This window comes from Candoia aspera, chromosome 2 (genome assembly GCF_035149785.1).
Source record: "Candoia aspera isolate rCanAsp1 chromosome 2, rCanAsp1.hap2, whole genome shotgun sequence".
Taxonomy (NCBI): Eukaryota; Metazoa; Chordata; class Lepidosauria; order Squamata; family Boidae; genus Candoia; species Candoia aspera.
Genome location: NC_086154.1, coordinates 11,779,996 through 11,786,772, shown reverse-complemented (window position 1 = coordinate 11,786,772; position 6,777 = coordinate 11,779,996).

Genomic DNA, 6,777 nt, shown 5'->3' with positions numbered 1-6,777 from the left:
CAGATCCCGCCCTCCCTCTTTCTGCCTGGTGTCCAGTCTCTGGGTGTTGGACTTGGGTGTGGAAGCCTCTGTACATAGTGAGTACTGTGTGGTTGCCTTCCTGCAAATAGGCACACATCTACAGTATATACATACGTGTATAATATTTCACATAATGTTGCATCTAAGGAAAATCATGCATTCAGTCCTTGTTTCGTTGACTCTAATTTCTCCAGAAAATACAAATCTTTACTTTCTAGAAGGTGCTAAAACTAATCTAGGTATAAAGCTCTTTCATAGTCAGTGAGGTGGGATAGTTGATTTCTTAACTATAGTTAAAATAGTTGATATCTTAACCACTGTATTCTATTCTGGGGATGTCTAGATCTCTTTCCGTTTGCTTTAGACTCCTCAGTCTTAACCTAAAGCTTCTGTGCCATGCTTTGCATCACTGTTCTGGAGATGTTAGATTGCAACCGAATTCTTAAGAATTTCATTGCACTTTAAAGCACTGAAGGCACATTAAAGCTCACTTTTTGTTATCCCCGCATATTCCTTGTTATTTATGTTTTCTGCTTCTTCAAAGAAAGACCCCAGACATCTGTATGTATTCCACAATGACTTAGCATCTCTCAGGACAACTAAACATTTCAAACAGTGCACAATTTTGCCGTAGATTTGGTTGCTGTGGCTGGGTGAGTTGCCCTGGTAGACTTGGGATGATGCAGTGGTTTTGGGTTAAAGATGCAGGGAGGGGCAAAGCTGGACTCAGTCTTAGATAGACACCAAAACGCTTCCTGCCTGATAAACCCCCTGAATGGAGGCATGTCTTTCTTATAGCTAGGAACGTTAAGGAAAGCAAGAGGAGATTGCTAGCTGTTCCTGGGATTCGTTTTGCATGGTGTGGACTGTGAAATCAAGGAGGAGGAATCTGCAGTTGGAGACACAGCAGGAGAAAGCAGGAGCTGAGAGAACCATCATCTGAGCCAACTGGCCAGTCCTAGTGTCCCAGGAGCAAGAGAGAACAAGTGTGATGGTTGCCCTTATTCCAATAAAACACAGACTCACTACCCAGGCTAAGGATTTCTGGTTTATTAGGAATAGAATGCATACACTGAGAAAGACAGGAATGAGCACATGGCATGCGAGGTAGCTGGTAAATACCCGTGGTGCGGACCTGATCCTTCTCCACCCCCCATTGTCCCAAAGTCCTGATCCAGAGTCTTGATGGGCGATCAGGGTGCGATTCCGGAGTCTTGATGGGCGATCAGGGGGATTAGCGCTGATCACCTCTGTCCTCTTCCTGTGTCTGGCGCAGGTGTGTCCCCCAGTGTAATGCAGAGATGTCAGGGAGATAGGATGAGGGTTTCTCAGGTCAGGGCAAAGGTATGTCTCCTTTGTCCTTTATTTGTATTTGTCTTTCAGTGCTTAAAGGATTAGCACTGATTCTTCCCTCCTTCCTTCCCTTATCCGGAAAGGCATGTTCCCCGTTGTGATGTATGTATACATTGCAATGGGGGACATGACAACAAGCCTGAGTTTCCTTCGCATATGGCATCTTCCCTGAATTCCCGGCTTATTCAACTGCTCCTCCCAGGATTGGAGAGAGATTCAGAGAAAAGGGATGGAGCACATCCAGCCCCTTTCTGATGACTTAAAGACAATTGGAAGTTCCAAGTTCTTTGGAAGTTAAAGGGTTAGCAAAATATCTTCCATTGTGGAGGCTAGAAGCTGTAGGCAGAAATGACACAGTGGGCATTGAGTGGCGCCCAATGGCCCAGATAGTGGAGACTGGTCAAAAGGGACAGTTCCTCCTCATCAGGGGACATCTGCAACTTTTGCAACCAGCAGTAGCCAGAGGGGGAGATGCTCTCTTACCAGGAAACTCTGTCAGTGGGAGCCTCACTGAACGTGAAGGGTACAAACATAGCTGTTGTTTCAGAATCAATTCCAGTAATGAGGTAGTCACCAGGCTTGAAATAATTCAATGGAGCTGTCTTATCCCTTTCTAAAGTTAAGGGGCATTTGGCCTTTAGCTTCCCGCAGCCTCTCGGGGGCAACAGGAACATCAGGAGAAAGAGCAGGACCATTTCTGACATGCCTTGCAGATTCCGGTGGCTCTCAAATAATTAGAGGAGCAGTTCGAGGAGGCAAAGTGCTCTTGCGATATCACAAGTGCTTTTGTGGCTTTCCTTCCACAGATGGAGGCTGGAGCCCGATGAGGAATTCAGCTGCAGAGGCCCAAGCCTTACAGCTTAGTCTTGGCCGTGCCCTAAGTCCATCGCAACCTCTCAGTGATCCTAAAGGCTTTTATGTCCCTGAGCTTCGAAGCTCTGAGAAAAGATCTCACCTGTATCACTCTTGGAAAAGATGCTTAGGTCAGGGAACTCAACAGTGAACTTTGAAGAATTCCCTGGCGGTGTGATTGGAAGGCAATCAAAAAATCAATGTGATTTTGATAATTATAAGGAGCAGAAACATCTGCTCTGTTATGACCTGAGGTTTTTTCTATGTTTTCATGAACAAGGGGCCAGAGAATTAAAAGACATTTGGGAGAAGCCAACCTTGTAATTGCCAACCTGGTTGCAATCCGCTGGCTCTAACTTTCCCCCCTGAAGCTGTTTTCTAAGAGCCATTATCCATCCATCCATCCATCCATCCATCAGATTTATAGCCTGCCTTTCCTCTGGGTTCTCAAGCTAATACCCAGAATGTGGGGGAGATAAACACACACACAATGTTAGTGTGTCATGAAGCAGACTTCAGGTGTAAGAGACCATTGATAAATCAAATATTGATAAATTAAGTCAACATATTTTTTTCTCCTTATCTTGCATCCATGTCAAGGCAACAGGGGATCTTTGGACAGAGCCAAGTTAGAAGGCGGGATACAAATGTAACCAACAAATCAATAGGGAGGCAAACAACTTCCAGTTCTGAGAGAAGGTCAGGTTCTCAAATTGGAGGTCCTCCTGGCTCCTGTTTGAGATGCAAATGGAAACCGTGGCAAGGAGCCCCTTTGCCTAGCTTCAGATGGTGTAAATGCAGGTCTGTTTGCATCACTGGTTACCAAAAGTCTTCTGAGTCCAATTCGAAGTGCCAGTGTTGACCTATAAAGCTGTATCTGGCACAGCTCCTGCCAGACACATCTGCAGGGGGAGGTCAAAAAAGGTAAGATGGGGGGCTTGAGGTCAATGCCCTGCCCCTTCTTTGTGTGACACTATGTCCTCCACCTTGCCTTTTTTGACTCTCGCTGTGGATGCCACTGTCTCCTGCCTACTTGCCAGCAAGTGTCTTTCTGCCCAAATGGTTTCCTGGGACCCCATTTGGTCTGTGCCATCCAAGGAAGTGGACAGGGCATTGTCTGGGTTGACTTCTGCCACCTGCTTCTTGGAGCCCTGCCCATCCTCACTATGGGGAGAAGCAAGTGCAGAAGTAACCAAAGCCCTGGAAACTTAGACAGTTGGTTGCTTTTTGGACCTCCCTTCAATGGCCAGGGAAACCTTTTACCTTACAACAGAAGGAAAGCATTCAAAAAAGAAAGAAAAGAAAAGAAAAAAAGGAATTGTAAATTATAAATGCGTTCAACGATCTCAAAAATGAATCTCTTACTACTAAAACTATAATCTAACTATTTTATAGGCTCTTTATCTCCACTATATTCTTAAAGTCCAGTTTCACTGCATCTTCCTATCTTTGTATTCTCTATCCTTAATCCAGGGTTTCTCAACCAGGGTTCCACAAGAGGTCACTGGGGGTTCCCTGGGAGCTCGTGATTAATTTAAAACATTATTTCAAATTTGGGCAACTTCGCATTAAAGAGGTAAGTTTCATTCTTTATTTTCAGTTTAAGAACACTGTTAATGCCTCTATACAGGCCCACCCATGAAACGAATATAATAATTTTGCAACTTCTGGCCTATATTTGAGCCTGAATGGGGAGGGGTTCCCCAAGGCCTGAAAAATATTTCAAGGGTTCCTCCAGGGTCAAAAGGGTGAGAAAGGCTGCTGATCTATTTGTTTATTGCTGGCTTCAATATTTCTTTGGCGTTAAAAGCTATATATCCCTATGATCACTCTCTATCAGGCTATATTCCTGTTCTTCAGATCTCATTCTGTCTTTTTTTCTTTTCCTAGTTTCTGTTTTCTATTTCTGTTCTGTCAAAGTCTTGACTTTTTCTTTGCCTTTTCTGCTGGTTTGTTCCTGGTGGGGCTTCTTGACTCTTTGCCTCTTCCGAATCTTTGATCCATCTGAGGGAAACTTTTCCCTCACTCCAGCTCTGAGGGAAGGAAATACATTTATTTATTTATTTATTTATTTATTTAATCAAATTTATCACCACCCATCTCCCAAAAGGGACTCTGGGCAGTTTACAATAAAATAATAATAAAATAAATGCCTCCCTTTCCCCAGTTTTCTCAGCTGCTGCCTCCTTTCCTGTTGCCACTTTCTCATCAGGACAGTCTATCTTGTAATTGGCCTCTTTTCTTTGACTCCTGGGCTTTAGGCTCTGTTCATTCAGTTTATTTGGCTCTTTGTTGTGAGTCCTGTGGCTGCAGGGCTCCCAAGGAGAATCATTGTAGTTTCCCTCCTTTCCCCCCCCCACCTGCTCAACTCTGCTTTTTGATTGGCAGCTGCTTTTTGATTGGCAGCTGCTGTTTGATTGGCAACTGGGTCATCCTGACAACTGGGGAGGGCTGAGAAGGGAGGGGAGGAAGGAGCAGAGGGGCTTATCTTTTGCTCAGGTAGGCAGTCCTCCCACAAGGTCATCTGGTGTTTTGGGTGCACTACCATCGGTACCCTGATGGCACCCACTGGGGAGATGCCACTGACATTCTGTCTCAGTGCTTGGAGACAATCAGGCTCTGGATGGGAGAGAACAGGCTAAAGCTGAGCTATTGTTATACAGTGGGGTTCTCTGTCCACATCAGTGTGCTCACTGAATGGTTAGGGACTACTCCTGAAAGGCAATTTGGAGGTCTTCTCTGCCAGGACTCACAGCTCCTGTTAGCACAGCAGGTGGAGGCTATGGCTGGAAGAGGTACTTCACCCAGGTTCAGCTGATGCACCAGTTGCAACCCTCCCTCGGAGGACCTGGCTACAGCGACTCACACCCTCATCACCACCCAGTTGGACTACTGCAACATGCTTCACATGGGGCTGCCCTGAAAGAACGTTTGGAAACTCCAAAGGGTCCAGAATGGTCTGCTCTTCAAGGCAAACAGATACCACAAAAAGTACAAAAATCTTTACTGTATTGATCTAGGCTATGACGACCAAATCTTGAAAGCCTGATAGCGTTTCTCTGACCCTCCCTCTTATACCAAGGAGAGTGAAGTTGGGGCAACTTTGAGTTTCTTTCTCATGTTTTTTTTAATTTCCCCAGACTCAGTTTAAATTTTCTCAAGAGCAGCAGCATATCTCCTCCAAGGCCATTTCCAGAACCCCCTTCTAGAATGCAACGGTCCACATACTTCCTAACTCCTGAGATTGGGAGCATATAATACCAATTTCGCAGGTCTCCACCGGTTACCAGTAAGTTTCCAAGTCCAATTTAAGTTACTGGTATTGACCTATAAAGCTCTTCATGGCTTGACCTCTTGGCCACCTACAAGATCACCTCCTCCCAGTTGTGATGACCTTTATGATCTTGTAGGGAGCGACTTGTGGTGGTCCCACACTTCTGGGAGGGGAGGGGAGGGGAGCCAAGGTAGGAAGTGTTGCTGTTCTGCAATGCCTCCCCTTGGAGATCAAAACTCACCCCTCTCCCTCCAGGTCTTTGGGAAGCTATTAAAGACCAAATTATTCCAGACAGTATTTTTATGATTTTATGCTTATTGAAATGGAAGGAAAGGGTAATGACCATGGTAGAGTATAAGGCTTCCACTCAGAAATGTAGCAATAAGACCAGGAAACTAAAAGTGGAAGATGAGCTAAGGCTAGCAACAGAGGCAAAATCTAGCAGGAAGCATTTCTTCAAATATGTCAACAGTATGAGGAAGACAAAGGAGGTGGTGGGCTTATTGTTTATTCCAAATGGAGAAATCTTAACAGATGACCAAGAGAAAGCAGAAGAATGCAATTCCTATTTTGCCTCTGTTTTAATATCCAGAGGAAATTGTGATATGAGTAGCATAGAGTGGGAATTAATACAACAGAGGAGGTACAGGTGAGTAAGGATGTAGTAAAGGATCTTCTAACTACAGTAGACTCTCAGTTAACCCGAACTCAAGCAACCAGCACACTCAAGCAACTGGCAGAAAAATCAAACCAGAGAAAAAATGGCACTGTCAAGCAACGGGCAAAAAGATCTGTATCTCTCTGCTGCCATCTAGTGGATATTAGGTTTTGATAATAACTCTCAAGCAGCCAGAAACTACATTTATCCTGCATCTACCAATCCCCATATGGGACGCGGTGGCGCTGCGGGTTAAACCGCTGAGCTGCCGATCGGAAGGTCGGCGGTTCGAAACCGCGCGGTGGGGTGAGCTCCCGTTGCTAGTCCCAGCTCCTGCTCACCTAGCAGTTCAAAAACATGCAAATGTGAGTAGATCAATAGGTACCGCTTCGGCGGGAAGGTAACGGCGTTCCGTGTCGTCATGCTGGCCACATGACCCCGAAGTGTCTACGGACAACGCCGGCTCTAAGGCTTAGAAACGGAGATGAGCACCGCCCCCTAGAGTTGGACACGACTGGACTTTACGTCAAGGGAAACCTTTACCTTACCAATCCCCATGGGTGCCAGTTAAATGAGAGTCTACCGTACTTCGCATGCCTTCAAGTCCCTAGGCTCTGAC